Below are 11,746 nucleotides of genomic sequence, written 5' to 3' on the forward strand. Positions count from 1 at the left end.
GCAAAGTCTAGATACCATCCATAACGATATACGTCACGAATAATTTAACATGGTAATTAATTCATTCTGCTAGAATGGTACAGTATTGAATCTAGCTAGGTCCGTGTCTTGAAATAGAAAATAAATAAATAAAATAGGAAAGACAAAAAGAGATTGGAATGTTCTGGTAATTTTACGAAGAGAAAGAACATCTAGAATAATTCTCTAGTGTTTTTGTTGTTTCTTTCATTTCCCGTCGAAGGTATAGCTGAATCATCCAACACAGTAGCAAACCATTACGTAGCCTTATGAGGAAGAGTTATAGGTTGTAGGATAAACCAGCACGTAGAGAAACACAATGTGGCGCCCCAAGGCTTTATGATTACTATAGTGAACATCGTCAAGCATAATCACCTATACTGAATTCCCTTGATTATAAGTAATCTGCCCCCTTACTCTTTGTGATGTTGATTGAAAATATCCTTTATTTTCTTTTTATCTTTATTCCTTCCTTTTCTTTTCCTTCTTCTGCCTCCAGGTTCATTAATTTTATTCAACCCAAAAAAGGTGTTTCAGCCGCGGCGTAACGGCTCATATAATGACTCTGAATTTTTTTTTTTTTTAAGTACAAACTTTTAGCTCATAGCTCCATCATCTCTTGGCCGATTTGAGATCTAGTTACAGTTTTGGACTCAGGCGGTCAAACCCTTTCGACTGATATATTTAACCACGCCCAAGGTCTTATAAATTAATTTACTCTAATCCTGCCTAAAAGAATTTAAATTTGAGGGTAGGCTGGTAGAGATCCTGATGAGTAATAAAATCGAATCGGGTATACGCGCGCCCCACGCTTGATATTGCTGGCGCACATGAATATAGTTAATAAAAAGGAAAACAAAGGTGTGATAGATTAATTTACTCTTATTCTTCCTAAAAGAATTTTAAGTAACGCGGCTACTGAGGGTTCCCTCTTGTTTTCTTTTTCAATTCCGATTTTCTCTCGAAACTATAAGTCTTATGACACTAAATTTCGGCGTTCGATACCTGCAGTAGGCAGCGTCTGGTTAATGGACTATATTTATAGTTAATTACTCTGGCGCTTACTTACTTACTTATTACAGTTCATGTATTTTGTAGAAATTAAGGTTCAACCACTGGGTACTGGGGGCTAGCGCGAACACAAGCCCTCTCGCATACCTCGCTTTGTCTCCACAACTTTAATAACTATTTGAAGATGGCTTCCACTATGTAAATAAAGGATGTTTAAATTAAATTATGATTACTAATTATTTGTTTAATAGATACTCAAGGATCATGTAAGCTCCCAAGACCTTGGCTCGATCTTTGCCACGAACCCTATTAGTCAACAATATATTTGATGTTATACTAATAAAAGTCAACAGTACATTTGATGTTATACTAATAAAAGTCAACAGTACATTTGATGTAATACTAATAACAACAGTGATAACAACCTAACTAAATTAGACGTCACTTGTGCACAGATGGAAGATTAAACACACACACACACAACGTTGACGTATTGCAAAATAAAATTTGGTTTATTAAAAATGTGACGTAGCCCCCCCCCCCCCAATAAATACTCTACATGTTTTAGCGGCGCACTTCTCTTTTTTGTCTATGTATTCTTGAAATGAGGTACAAGCAATTTGGTTTTGTAAACTTTTCTTTGATTTATATTTGTGTACTTATTGTGTTCGAGGACTAGATGGCGCTGGAGAGTGTACGTAAATTTATTGTTAACTTAGTGTCTTATTTGCAACTATTACTATTACCATTAGTTGTGATGATGGCAGCGTTTAAAGATGTAGACGTTTTGGGGGCTGCACCCTCGTTTTTAAGGAATTAAAGTTTATTGCGCAGTAAGTAAACGTTTTGTCTGATTTTTTAATCTTTCAATAACAATGTACTTATGGTTAATTTCGAGCTCTTGAGAAGGCCTTGTCGTTTAGCCTATATACATGTACGAATTAGTAAAACCCGCGCCTTGAATATTATCTGCACGAATCTGGTAGTGCCTAACGCCTAACAAACGTCTGGGAGTATGACATACAGTTGAAGATAAATGACTGACGTTGTTGAATTCTGTATTTATGTTAATAAGCTCACGTCATTTAAAAAATACGTTAAGAAGTTATTTTTGTCAACTCAAGAAAGATGCTGGGAGTGGGAGAGGTAAACATAATGTCATTCCTTCATGAGTAATTCAATAAGATACAGTATTTAAAGCAACGTTTCGATAGGAATCGTATCATAGTTCCATGATAGAAATACAATATTGTTGTTACTGTAATAATATTTTTCTTGGTAGTAGCCGATGCCAATACCCTGGTCTGAAACTGGGTTGTATGGACATGAAGAATAATGCTAGGCCTATTTTCCATTAGATATTAAAGTAATCTTTACGATCAGTTTACATACATCCCTTACGAGTACGGTATTTTCTGAGTGCAGATATATGTATAGCGACTACGTTTATTTTTTTATGAAGTTAATAACACATACAAACACAAAATGTTTTGAGAACACATTTTATTCTGAGAGGCAGATTTTTTTACATCCAATAACCAAACACAGAGCTGGCTCTACAGTCTCTAGTTTCTGCATATCAAGAGGTAATGTCCCCAAACCTTTGCACGGACGTAGATTTTACAGCTATTGATTTTTGTCTTCACCCTCCAAGGATCGGTATGGACGCGGATGAAGGACCATCTTCTCTTCTCATCCATGAACGAGTGTATGTAGGTTTCATATCAGATCGTGCCTTTGTAGTCAAATATAAAATATCACTTTTCTTCCATTTACTAATACTTAAAATATGATAAATGAATAAATAAAAATTAAAAGGGCAAGCATATAAAGCCTTTGCTAAAATGATCAAAGACCCAAATAATTTAAGAACAAACTATGTTTGTGTTGGTGTGAGCCCATGCATTGATGAAGTTATTAAAACAATAATCTCATTCGTTCCCACAGAGCTGTGTGTTAACAAAGTTATTAAAGTAATGATCTCATTGGTTGCCACAGATCTCTGTGTTAACAAAGCTATTAAAGTAATGATCTCATTGGTTGCCACAGAGCTGTGTGTTAACAAAGTTATTAAAGTAATGATCTCATTGGTTGCCACAGAGCTGTGTGTTAACAAAGCTATTAAAGTAAAGATCTCATTGGTTGCCACAGAGCTGTGTGTTAACAAAGCTATTAAAGGAAAGATCTCATTGGTTGCCACAGAGCTGTGTGTTAACAAAGTTATTAAAGTAATGATCTCATTGGTTGCCACAGAGCTGTGTGTTAACAAAGTTATTAAAGTAATGATCTCATTGGTTGCCACAGAGCTGTGTGTTAACAAAGCTATTAAAGTAATGATCTCATTGGTTGCTACACTTCTTTGCCAATCTTGTTCATGATTTTTATTCACTAGTATATGTTTTTATATACAGTCATAATGGTATGTATTTAATTGTGGTTTTTTAAATCTAGTTAAACATTTAAAAAATTAAACAGCGTAAAACAATTAAAGAATAATCATAATTTGTAGTACGACATGACAAAAATAAGTGTTGTAAGGTAATTTTAGTCACGCTCCCAATTCTCCGTGATATTCAGACACGTGTTCTGAAGTGCAAATGTTATAAGGTAATGTTAGTCACGCTCCCAATTCTCCGTGATATTCAGACACGTGTTCTGAAGTGCAAATGATTGGTCATTCAACTTATTTCCCCAAAAGGGGGCCGAAGGTCGCCTGGAAGGAGTTACCTATTTTAATCACTTGCACCATTATACAGTAGCGTGCTGTCTGTCAGTAAGTCAGTAGACACTAAAATGACGTACATACGGGACGCTTAATGTTGCAATTTGTACTGAAGTTACGTCAGTGAAACGTCCGCATGCCATTAACCACGAGAAAAATTTTGCACTCTGTGGGCTACAACACAGTATGACATATAAACTTCAAAAGAAATAATTAAAGATATTTGTTACTCTTAATTTTGGTTTTATTTACTCTTGAAACAGAACACTTTCGGGGACCCTGCGGAAGTACATGTACTTCTGTATACACATGTAGTGTCATTACACAGTTGTACTTCAATGATGGTGCGATGATTCATAAAGTTTAGAGTATTCCTTATTGTTCGGGAACCGTGGCTAGACGTTGCAGAAGACTTTTGGAAGTTTTTCTCGTGCGAAGGAACATCGGACAAATGGAAGCCAGCCAATCACAACAAATTGTTGCGAGTTGGTTATGCCTCAAAGTGTCATTAGAAGAATGTAGTGACAATGAAACTATCTCTGGATTCTGCTCGTGGCTTTCCTGGAGTACAGCTGTCTACAACTGGACACTGACTTTACAATGCTGGCTCTATGCAAGATGCCCAATCAGTTCCAGTGTGCTTACATCTAATCACTAACAGCTTATGCCAGATGCCCAATGGGCATCTGGTACAAGCTGTTTGTGATTTGTTGTGGACACAATGTATCTCATTGGGCATCTGGCATAAGCTGTTAATGATTAGATGTAAGCACACTGGAACTGAATCACAAACAGCTTGTACCAGATGCCCAGTGAGATTCACTTTGTCCACAACAAATCACAAATAGCTTGTACCAGATGCCCAATGAGATACATTGTGTCCACAGCAAATCACAAACAGCTTGTACCAGATGCCCAATGAGATACATTGTGTCCACAGCAAATCACAAACAACTTGTACCAGATGCCCAATGAGATACATTGTGTCCACAACAAATCACAAACAGCTTGTACCAGATGCCTAGTGAGATTCAATTTGTCCAAAACAAATCACAAATAGCTTGTAATTTTGAACTGATAAAAAATAGGGAAGTAGCTAGTCAGCAGCACCCACCGACAATTTATGGGCTAGTCTAATCGAGTTGTGACCATCGTTCTTATAATGCACCGGCGATCCCAAGTGCGGAGTGCCTCTTTGTTTTTACTTTTGCAGAAACGGAATGGCTCCAGATGAAGATACTCAATAAACAGCTCATTCAGTTAAATGATCGAGAATACCTAAAGATCTGATCAACACTGATTTTACAACGCTAAAAAATACCTCAAAACAGCTCTTTCAGGGTAGTAATCAAGGATAATTGAGGGCCTTATCAACAGTGATTTTACAACGCTAAAAATGCCTCAAAACAACTCTTTCAGGGTAGTAATCAAGGATAATTGAGGGCCTTATCAACAGTGATTTTACAACGCTAAAGATAGCCTCAAAACAGCTCTTTCAGGGTAGTAATCAAGGATAATTGAGGGCCTTATCAACAGTGATTTTACAACGCTAAAAATGCTTCAAAACAGCTCTTTCAGGGTAGTAATCAAGGATAATTGAGGGCCTTATCAACAGTGATTTTACAACGCTAAAAATGCCTCAAAACAGCTCTTTCAGGGTAGTAATCAAGGATAATTGAGGGCCTTATCAACAGTGATTTTACAACGCTAAAAATGCTTGAAAATAGCTATTTCAGAGGAGTTATCAAAGATGATAAGGACTTTATCAACATTGATTTTACGACGCTAAAAATGCCTCAAAACAGCTCTTTTTTTTCAGGGGAGTAATCAAGAATAATCAGGACCTTATCAACATCCAACATTGGTAGCAGGCTGCTCTTGATTTTCTTACTGACCAAACTCCATATTAAAGAAGAATGCCATAAACTGTCAAGTTGCAAAACCATCTCTAACAAATATCCATTTAGTACAAAAAAATACGAACTGAAAAGTGGTTTTGTCTGGTCATAACTAAAGTATAATACAGTTCAAATATCGTTTACTTGTTTTGAGATGTGTAGTAATTTGTATAGAATTGGAATGTGCTGGGAATCGATTGTTTGTTTGTTTTGAATTTCGCGCAAAGCTACACGAGGGCTATCTGCAGCAGTCTTCTAGAATATTCTTTAAATTAAATTAGATGATCGGATGAACAGTTAAGTTTAACAGAAACATTTTAAACCAGAATTTTAAGAAATACTAAAATGTTTTTACCTTCCGTTTCTCTTCTGGACCAACTAATAATCTCTTTGTATTCTCGGCAGGCCCGGCATGGCCAGGTGGTTAAGGCACTCGACTCGCAATCTAAGGGTCGCAGGTTCGAATCCCTGTCCCACCAAACGGGCTCGCCCTTTCAGCCGTGGGAGCGTTACAATGTAACGGTCAATCCCACTATTCGTTAGTAAAAGAGTAGCCCAATAGTTGGCGGTGGGTGGTGATGACTAGTTGCCTTCCCTCTAGTCTTACAATGCTAAATTAGGGACGGCTAGCAATGTTAGTTTGTAATTGGTAGTTTCACAAAACTTTCGAAATTGAGAAATATTTAGCATCCTTTATTTGTTTGTTATTAATCACAAGTCTTCACAATAGGCTATCTGTTCTATGCAAATATCGGGTATCGAAATCTGATTTTAGCATTATAAGCTTTCAGTCTTACCACTGAGTTACTGGGGGACTTTGTTTTGTATTGAATGCAAAGATACAGTAGACATTTTGGGACAAACACCGAATTTTAACGTCTACCTAAGCCATTATCGTATTGTTTTAGCATAGTTGTAATCAGTTATTGAAACACGAAATTAAAGTAGTCGAAAATTCGTCAAAGATACCCCCCCCCAAAAAAAACAAAATACATTCTTTACGGTTTAATTCTTTCCTTGTAAAATACAAACAACAACAGCAAAAATTAGAACTCGTGTAATCTATTATCACAATACTCAGTTTTTGTCTGTCCTGAAAACGTGCGCGCACCTTATTATTTGAATGCGCATGCGCTTCAACGGATGTAAACAAAAGGCATATGTAAATATAATTTAGTAGACATTTTGTACAACAATATATTAAAAGCTTATCAAAAATTTTTAAAAAGGTCTAACCTCAGGTCGTAGAATAACATTATTAGCTCACAAGCAAAAGTACCCGTCCCCAGTGACGGAAAAGTTTAAGTTAATCTATCAATTTAAATTATTTCGTGGACTTTGAAAGGGTTACTTGTGTTGCACTCTTGGTTTCACTCAGAGCTTATACCGCCCACCACGAATGTTGATCATTTCAATCACGCTAAGAGCCGTTCAACAATAACATAGGGTAAATTTACACATTTATTCTTTAAGTTACGTTTAATTTGGAAATGTGAATGATAGTGTGATTAATTCCTAGCTTATCCTGTGTAGAATATCCTGCTTGCGAGATAAAATTTTGCATCAACATTATTCCTGCCTGTTTCTCGTCATTTCAAAAGTGAACGTTGAGCTTTGCCCATGTGCCACGTGAGACAGATGAACGCTCGGACAGACACCACGGTTCGCAATATATATATAATATTTATTGATAGTATTGAATACGGTAAAGTATAGCCCTAACTAAACTAAAGCAAAAAAACGTATACAAGTTACAATGTTAATTTGAATATATTTATCGAATATAGGCCATACTTAATAAAGACTTAACTAATGTTTGGCCTAAGACAAATGAACTTATAGATTTCGGTGTCTGCGATTAGAATTATTTTGTATTATTCTAGAAATCCTGTATTCATAGAATTTGATCGTAAATGTTTTATGGGTCTCCGCTAGTCAAAACATGTTTGCAAACACTTTCCTAACATAAGCCTAACTATATTTAAGTTATTAGCTAAATCGTACAAGTATAGTTAATTGTTTAATTAATTTAACATTTAGGCTCATGCGTGAATATGTGAGACTTACCTCCATCATGAGAGGCTTGTTTGTTAATTTAGAAAAAGTTGCTTTAATTATAACGTATCCAATTTAGCGCCTTAACTTAATCACTGAAGGATATTTAATCAATGTTATATTTCTATTACTAACCAGATTTTTTTGTTTTTATAATAAAGTATGCGAGTTATTTAAAGATTTTCACATTACTATATGGTTTGATGTAGCAGCGCCTCTCTATATGCACGTGCTCGTCAAGATTTCAAGCTGTCTTCATTGTTCACATCATATTCTTTTATTCGCCATAAGCTAAAGATAATATATTATCGAAAAAACGTGAATCATCCCATTATGCACGCGATGTGTTCTTGAAAATGAGTTAACAGTTGTGAAAGAAACTGACACTTATTTTCCCAAATTCAAACTTATAGCTCCAATACTTCAGTGCTACATACCGAATTTCTTACAAATAAAGGCTTGTCAGAAACTTTATTTCTTTCTCTTCCAGAGACGTTAGAATCTTACAAAACCGGTTTTCTCTTCTTTCTTGAACCAGTATCTTGAAAAAACACCAAAAGAGCAATCTCTTAAGAATTGCAACAGAATAGAAGATTGGGTTTTTATTCCATTATACTTTTTATTTGAACTGGAAGAAGAACTGGTTTACTCTCTTGAATGTCGATTATCTAGAGATGCTCGAAATTGACCTCATATTTATATAAAACAATATCAATAATGTGTTTTATATATTAAACAGCGCCTTCAATTTTCCTAAGTTACAACTGTAACTTGGTTTAGAGGTAATCCACGTATTTCGTTTGTTGTTTTTTTTATTACTGTGTAGTAAGGTTTGTCAAAGTAGTTAAAGCAGACATTAAAAATAAAGAAGCGTAGCTTTCAGGAATTCCTTTTAGTTCGTAACATTAAAACTCTCTGTCACAAGAAAACGTGATACAACCACGAACTTTAAATTGAAAACTGTTGCTTACTGGTTAGAATACCAGACAAGAAAACGTGATACAACCACGAACTTTAAATTGAAAACTGTTGCTTACTGGTTAGAATGCCGGACTAGAAAACGTTAAACAACCACGAACTTTAAATTGAAAACTGTTGCTTACTGGTTAGAATGCCGGACTAGAAAACGTTAAACAACCATGAACTTTAAATTGAAAACTGTTGCTTACTGGTTAGAATGCCGGACAAGAAAACGTTATACAACCATGAACTTTAAATTGAAAACTGTTGCTTACTGGTTAGAATGCCGGACTAAAAAACGTTAAACAACCACGAACTTTAAATTGAAAACTGTTGCCTACTGGTTAAAATGCCGGACCTTAAGTCCATGGTTCGCGTCCTGTTGCCACAAAATCATATTCCGCGCTTTGGGTGTATTATAATAATACGATTAGAGAGTATCCCAAGAGTCGGCGGTGGACGCTGTTGACTAGATGCCTTCCTTCTAGTGTATTAGTTCAAAGTTAGGAACAGTTAGTGCACATAGCCATTGCGCGAATGTCCGAAACAAATACTTAAAGAAAAAGAGAAAAAAAAAAGAATAGGGCGAGACGTATATATATATATAGAGTCCCTTGCTGGAGAAATGTTTGTTTGAAGTTAAGCACAAAGCTACACAATGGGCTATATGTGCTCTGCCCACCACGGGTATCGAAACCCGGATTCTAGCGTTGTAAGTCCGCAGACATACCGCTGTGTCACTGGAGGGCCCCTTGCTGGATCATTGGCAAATTAGTCTGGATTCCGGGATTCGACTTGCAACGCTAGAAACCGGGTTTTGATACCCGTGGTGGACAAAGCTCAAATGGCCCATTGTGTACCTTTGTGTCAAACAGATGTATATACATGTATATATAGAGTATTATTTAGAACTTTTATTAGCCGACTCACAATATTATTTTGAGCGCCCTAGAAAAATGGCCTTTTTACATATAATTTGTGTGTTTGTTTGTAATTAAGCACAAAGCTACACGATGGGCTATCTGCGATCTTCCCACCACGGGTATCAAAACCAGGTTTCTAGAGTTGTAAATCCGCAGACATACCGCTGTGCCACTGGGGAGGAGGGGGGGGGGGCGTTTTACATACAAGTGCTTACATTCATTTTAATCATTTGTTTTTATGTAGTGTTTCGAGAGGTTTGCACAAAAAGACCCAAGTTTCTGATTTATTACCAGTGAGGTAACGAGAGAACTTTAAGGAAATTTCAGGGAAAAGATTACATTTAATTAGGAGACGATTTTTTTTCTACGATCGTTGGAATGTAAATTATTCGTTTAGTTTAATTACGTCTAAGGTACTACCGTGTCTCAGTTGTTTTTTTTTTTTTTACTTAGTAAGTTATTGATTCCGAGTGAAATCTAATTTGACTTAATGAGGACAAACCAAAAACATTAGTTAACTAATTGAAATTTTACACGACAAAATTAACTTCCTAACAAAAAAATAAACAAACTAAGAGACCTTGGATCATTGATAATTATCATCTAGCATTTAGTTACCTTTATTTAAGAGACGTTGGGCCCGGCATGGCCAGGTGGTTAGGGCGCTCGACTCGTAATCTGAGGGTCGCGGGTTCGAATCCCAGTAACACCAAACATGCCAACCTCCGCCTTTGCCTGGTCCCAAGTCCAGGATGAGAAAGGAGGAGGGTTGGGCGCGGGGCTAGTAACTCCACCCAGTAAAAACCAACCTGCTACAAGTAACTGCAACAACACCTTCCGTTAGCGTGGTGTTGTTACGGCCCTACAGGAATAATAATAAAAGAAATAAATGAAGAGACGTTATTCGCAAGAAAATCAACTATTTGTTTCATATCTGACTTCGAGATAGGTGTTTGTTTGTTTTTTAAATATAACAGAAAATTTTAAGTTTCTCTACCGAAGAGACAGCATTTATTTCATTTCCTTTGGGCCTGGAATGTAGTGGTGCACTCGACTCACAATCTGGGTCTCGGGTTCGAATACCGTCACCGGACGTGACGATCAAATCCCCCTATTCTTTGGTAAAGAGTGTCCCAAAAGTCGCAAGTGGGTGGTGTTAACTAGCTGTATTCCTTCTAGACTATCACTTCAAAAATTAGGGACGGTTAACGCAGATAGCCCTCGAATTGCTTTTCGCGAAATTCAAAAATAAAACAAACAAACAATAAGTTCCTTTACCTGAATTGCGTCATTAAGTCCATCTGCTTTGTAAGTAAGTAAATCATTGAGACGTAAAGGTAAATACAACTTTAAGTCAATGGTTCTCGAACGTTTTTTTTTTAGCAGACCACTAGCATTTTTTTTTAATCTTTCGGATCGTGATAGGATCTATAGACTACGTTGCTGCTTTCCTTATGTGATGATGATGCAACCTTTTCAAGCACCACACGAAGGGAGCCCATGGACTGTTTTAGTTCAAGTATTACTCCGTAAGGGCTTCTGTCGCCATCTTCGAAAACGCTTATTCTTTCTTTTGCTCTTTCGACCATATGATGTCGTTTCGAAAAACTGATAATTGATCAATATCATGGGTTTAAGTTCGTTTTAAGATTGTGCTATCCTCATCTCTGATTTCTTTTCTTGTTTTTTTTTTCTTCTTCTTCTTTTAATCAAATATCAAGTAAAATATTTCGTGAAGTAATTTGCCACAGTTATTGTTCCCGGTGGAAATACGGGGTTCGATTCTCCGCAGTGAACGCAGAAAATAACCCATTGTGGTTTTGTTCTAAAAAACAAACCAAGAACCTACGGTTATTTTCGTTATTAATTAGCCGAATTTGTTTCCAGTGTATTTATGAGGCTGGTAAAATATGTTTTTCCGCAACTACTTCAATTAACTGTCTCCTGATGTAGACCTAAAACCGAAACTACATCACTTAGCTGTCTCCTGATGTAGACCTAAAACCGAAACTACATCACTTAGCTGTCTCCTGATGTAGACCTAAAACCGAAACTACATCACTTAGCTGTCTCCTGATGTAGACCTAAAACCGAAACTACATCACTTAGCTGTCTCCTGATGTAGACCTAAAACCGAAACTACATCACTTAGCTGTCTC

General features: G+C 36.4%; 1 long non-coding RNA gene across 1 annotated transcript in view; it reads left to right on the plus strand.

Moving 5' to 3' along the window:
• The first annotated feature begins 1,721 nt into the window (after window positions 1-1,721).
• The window catches only part of LOC111089654, a 24,473-nt gene continuing 14,448 nt past the window's right edge, over window positions 1,722-11,746 (plus strand). Inside the window, exon 1 of the long non-coding RNA XR_002613872.1 lies at window positions 1,722-1,862. This is a non-coding gene — a long non-coding RNA (uncharacterized LOC111089654). The remainder of the gene's footprint in view (window positions 1,863-11,746) is intronic.

This window comes from Limulus polyphemus, unplaced genomic scaffold, assembly GCF_000517525.1.
Source record: "Limulus polyphemus unplaced genomic scaffold, Limulus_polyphemus-2.1.2 Scaffold6924, whole genome shotgun sequence".
In the NCBI taxonomy this organism is placed as follows: Eukaryota; Metazoa; Arthropoda; class Merostomata; order Xiphosura; family Limulidae; genus Limulus; species Limulus polyphemus.